Here is a 5,582-nt window from a genome sequence, read left to right as displayed (position 1 = left end):
TGTAAAGAAACTAATGAGAATAGGTGGTTAAAACGAAATTAGACTCACTGGGCTTTTGCTAAAAGTCCTTCAGATGAGACAATTAAATAAATTGGTATGTTGCAGAAATTTGTGAATTTCTATAACAAATTAAGCATTGGCTTAAGAGACAAAAATGCATATCAGAAGTAAATGAACAAGTCATAGAGATAAAACTGAGATACAGAGAATGAGAGAAAAAAAAGTGGCAGTTGAAGGAGGACAGTTCTCCAAACGGAAAAAAAAGTTCATTTTGGTTAATTAGGAGTAGCGGAACAAGATGAAATTATTTTGTTACGAATAATATTGAATATTTATGAATTAGCATGTCATCCTTGAGCAGGGGCCATGAAAATCTTTCTGTGTCATTCTAACTTAAGTATTTGTGCTGCTGAAGCAAGCACATGCTGAACATTTACACAAATGTTTGGACAAATGCACATTCGATAAAAGTGTCAGGAAAGTAAGCTCAACATTTAGAATTGCACATGATCCCTATCTGCAGGATTACTGTCTGAAAAATCAAACCAAGGGAGGTCATAATTGATTTAGGGACAAGCAGGGACACATATTAACATGCTGGGTAGGAATCCAGAGTGATTAGCAATGGTGAGTCTCTTCCAGGTGTTCAGGACCACAGCAACAGTTCAGGATGACTTTGCTGACATTTGGCACATGGTTCAAATGGTGCCCAGGCCTATTCAAAAGGGCATTAAGGATGACTGCTAGCGACCATCATTAATGAATAGAAAATTCCTTATTAAGGGATGGAAAGGACCTTCTATCTTGCTTAAGCCAGAAATTTTATAGGCTTCTGTCACACACAGCCAAATCTAAACTTACATAATACAAGAAACTCTAGAATGAAAACATTAAGACCCCAAAATAGGATGCTTTATTACCCATGCTATACTTGGAATATTCAGTATAGAAAAAAAACCCATGGTTGAATTCACATCAGAAGAAAACAGGGCATATATAAAATCTGCCTGAAACACTGGAGTATGCTTTGTTTTAATTTGTTTTGGTTTGTTTTTTTTGTTTCTTGACATACTGACCCAATGTTTCCATCTCTCCATTATATTCTATCTGCCCAAGAGTCCTTACGGCCTGACTCTCTTGATTCGCACTTTTCAAATGTCAAGGGGAAAAAAATCTAACTAGCAACATAAAAGAATCATTGGAAAGAACAGCTTTGCACATTTTCAACACTTCTTCCCCTGAATATTGGTTGTTCTTATGCAGATGCCCAATCAGAGAGATTCAGAAGCCCAAATAAATTTGTCAATAATAATTGTTCTTAACGTGTATTTTTTTTTAAAGTCTAGAAAAAAAATTGTATTGAGTGATACCTTGCACCATGCACTGTGCTAAATTCTTTGCTTCTTTTTCTCGTTTAATTCTCAAAACAACCTAGTGAAATGGGAGACGTTATTACCTCCTGATAGGGAGAAAGAAAACTAGAAATGGAAAATAGACAAATTAAGATACTTGCCCAGCTGATACAGTTAATAAGTACTGGTACCTGGTTTTGAACTCCAGGCAGTTTACCTCCAATAAACATAACACTATACTGTTTCCCTAAAGGGCTAGAGAGCATATTATATGTTTTTAATTAGCACTTGCACTCAGGATTTTTTTAGGGCCACTCTGATATTTTCTAGACAAATCTTTTCTGAAAATGTGGTCCATGGAGCACTGGTGGTCCCAAGGAGTCTAACAAGTAATTTGCAGGTGATTTATTTCAGAAACAAAAGCAATGGAACATTTTTATTCACATTCATTTAATGAGTTTCTCAACATGGAGTTTAAGTGGCCATAAAATGTTTGACATTTCTTACAATGAAACATAGAGTCTAATTCCCCTGCCCTTGAAGCCAGGCTGGTCTTAGTAAGCGACTTAATCAAATAGAATATAGCAGAAGTGACTTTCTGGGATTTCCAAGGATAGTTTATAAGAAGTCTTGAAGCTTCCACCTGGGTTTCCTAGGATAGTTGCTCTTTAAGACTTAAACCACTGTGTTAGAAACCCACCTTCCCAGTTTTACTTATCATAAGCAGAGACCTTGAGACTACCCGGAAAGGGAGGGAGTTTCAACTGACCCCCAACATATCGATCATTCCTACCTAGTAAAGCACCAGGAATGTGAGTGAATCATCTTGGACCCTCTATACCAGCCCAGATCTCATCACTGAAAACAACTGAGGAATCCCAGTCAATGCAATGTTGAGCATAAAAATCAACAAGCCATTCCAAACCAAATTCTGAGCCAAAACTGTGAGATATGGTAATGTACTTGTTTTAAGCCAGTGAGTTTTGGAATTGTTTGTTATACAGCAATAGGTAACTATAATAAGATAAATGATGATTCTCACAGAACCCCTGTGAGATTCTTACTAATCACTAAGTCTATATTGGTCACATAAATGCTTCCAAGACAGCACTGGTCAGCTTATGTAGGCTGACGTTTGTTGATAGACTGCTGATAGTCTGAATTATATACATATCATTTCTGTGTAACTGTTTACCGTTTTTTAATTTATACTTGTGTTGGTACTATGGTCTTATGCCACCAATTCACCAAAATGGATTATGGCTCTAATATTGGGCAAGGTTAAATAAAAATAATCAGGAAAACTATAATGTAAAATAGTACAACCCAGAAGAATGCCGTAAACATAGTTGAACCTGACTCCAGAAAGACTACAGAAAGTGAATCTGCACATGCTCATTCAAGTGACTCTGCGAGCGTGAGGCTTTAACAGAAGCAGTCAAAACAGCAGAGTGGGAATATAAAGTATAATGATAATTACCTGAAAATTGGGTTTTCCTTGACTGGTAATTCATTCCCCTGTGCAATATCTGTAACAAAAAGTCAAAGAGCAACAAGCAGCCATTTTAGCCATTTTCAAGCAAAGCAAAATGACCTTTCTGGCAAACCAATGAAGTCTGTCCAGAACAAGAACTAAATGAATATATTGGTCATGGGTCTTGATTCAAAGCAACTGAAACTGATTCTATAATAAGCAAAATGGGGATTTGTTTGAAGGACAATTAAGTGCTTTATACAGAATCAGCGGAAGGCAAAGGAACCAGGCTTGAAAATGGGTAGAAACAAAATCACCTCAGGGTTCTGCACCAGAAACCTTGGCTAGAACAATACCCTCCTTCTCCATGTGAATTAAAGAGCTGAGGAGTAAATTGTGAAAGTTGTCCTAAAAAGCTGGGTTTTACAGAATTGGAGATGGTGGCTTTAGATCGCAGTCTCCCTGATTTATACTTACCACCCTGGCCAATGCCACAGCTGGACAACCGCAGGCCTCTCCCAACAGGAACAAGCCCATTATTGAAAGACTGTACAGTGGAGGGCAGCCCTTCTGGAGACAGGCATACTTGACAGAAAAGAAAAGATGGGGCTAAGCTGAGCATACCCACTTCCTTCCTGCAAACTCAAAAATCACGCGGTTCCCTCCTTTCCAAGATGAGTAGGAGCAAGAATGGTGTGAGCAGAAAGGTTTCTCTACGTGGAAACATGAAATGTGGGCGTGAGAGTTCCCTGCCACAAAGGTCATACCACAGAAGAGTCTGGTCTCTGTGCTGATGCTGCTGCAGCCACTGCCATGAATCTGACCTTCATTCTGCCTTGGTCCATCATGATTAATATCATGCCTTATATCCCTTGTTACTTGGCCACCACAAGAAGCCCTGGACTCCCAGGCCATCCCTCCTTACCTGGATGCTCACCCCATACAGCTCTGTACAATGCCTGATATGGACCAGCTACCACCACCCCCATACCTTAAAAACCTTGACCCCTGAAGTGATGATCCGCCATCAGCAAAATCCCTTGCATCATAAAACTTCTCTCAATCTCCTCTTCACCTTCTTGTTCCAAACAAAATCTTGCTGTTTTCTGACAACCTAATTAAGTGACTATTGTTTTTTTGCAAACCCAAAGACATGAGGCCTAGTAGTTGCTTGTCATTTCCTCAAAGTTTCACAGGTCTTCCTAGAATCTCACACAATCAGATGACAAAACTACTCACACTTCATTGTTACAGTCAACAATGTTACAGTCAAGAGAGACCTCAGAGTCTCTCTTCCTAATTCTCAGATTTTAGCACTTGGTGCTCTATCTCTACAACTGCCATAATTTTTAGTTATTTCAGCATCCACATAATGTATCCTAATATATCCTATCCTCTAAGTTCGTTGACCTCCATATCATCAGTAATCTTGTTCCCCACCCCACCTCAGTCACTTACTCAATGATTATACCTTAAACATTATCATATTTATAACTGAACACCCTCCACAATTTCAATCTCACAATCCCTCAGTGCAACCAGCATTTCCTATTCACTTCCTCAAGGACCCAAACTTCCAAAATTATTCCTACTGAGAATGACAATCCACTTATCCAACCACCTTTACACTGTTCATTATCCCCCTAGGTTTTTGTTTTCCTCCTGTTCTAGATTGCTAATGCTGCCAGAATGCAAAATACCAGAGAAGGGTTAGCTTTTATAAAAGAGGGTTTATTTGTTTACACAGTTAAAGTCTTAAGGCCATAAAATGTCCAAGGTAACACATCAGCAATCAGGTACCTTAACTGGAGGATGGCCAATGGTATCTGGAAAACCTCTGTTAGCTGGGAAGGCACATGGCTGGCATCTGCTCTCTAGGCTGCAGTCCCTCAGAAATGTTATTCTTAGTTGCTCTTGGGCTGTTTGTCCTCTCTTAGCTTCTCCAGAGCAAGAGTTTACTTTCAATGGCCGTCTTCAAACTGTCTCTCATCTGCAACTACTCTCTCACCTTCTGTGCATTCTTCAAAGTGTCCCTCTTGGCTGCAGCAAGCTAGCTCCTTCCGTCTGAGCTCATACAGTGCTCCATTAATTTAATTCAGACCCACCCTGAATGGGTGGGGCAACACCTCCATGAAAATTATCCAACCAAATGTCTTGTCCACAGTTGACTGAATCACATCTCTATGGAAACACCCAAAGGATTCCAAAATCTAATCAACACTAATATGTCTGCCCACACAAGACTGCATCAAAGATAATGGCGTTTTGGGGCACATAATACATCAAACTGGCACACCTCCTATATCGACTTATATTCCATGCTGTATCATTATAATCACTCTTTGCCTATAACTTCAATGCCCTTATTCTCTCTATTATAATGCTACAATTTGGCAAATCCAAACCTTGGTTAAATTCAGCTCTCTGCCCTCTGAATCCCTGTGCCCAAGAACACATGTGACTTAAGAAAAGCATAAAGCATTAATGAGTGTACTCACCCTGAATTCACGAGCACATTCCTCCAATGTGCTGTTGTGAGGCCTGGCAGCCCTGCTGTGTCTCCTGTCATTTCTCTTTCCTACCTCTCCTCCCTCTTCAAACTGCAGTGCTGTCTCACCTCTGCTGCTGCCTTTCCTCTTCACTAAGAAAAACAGAATAAGGAAAATTGCTTAGAATCTCATGACCAAATATGCCAATCTATCTACATCAGCAAAACCTCATATTCTTGGCTTTCTTTCATGTTACAAAAGATGAAC

The 5,582-nt window shown here is 39.5% G+C and overlaps 1 non-coding gene across 1 annotated transcript; it reads right to left on the bottom strand.

Annotated features, from left to right (window-relative positions):
* Window positions 1-317: 317 nt before the first annotated feature.
* LOC119513014 lies at window positions 318-422 on the bottom strand. The gene has a single exon (XR_005212522.1). It is a non-coding gene; the product is annotated as a U6 spliceosomal RNA (small nuclear RNA).
* Between the last annotated feature and the right edge of the window lie 5,160 nt (window positions 423-5,582).

Source organism: Choloepus didactylus, chromosome 17, assembly GCF_015220235.1.
Source record: "Choloepus didactylus isolate mChoDid1 chromosome 17, mChoDid1.pri, whole genome shotgun sequence".
NCBI classification, from domain to species: domain Eukaryota; kingdom Metazoa; phylum Chordata; class Mammalia; order Pilosa; family Megalonychidae; genus Choloepus; species Choloepus didactylus.
Note: the sequence above shows the minus strand (reverse complement) of the source record. Positions and strands in the feature narration are given on the sequence as shown.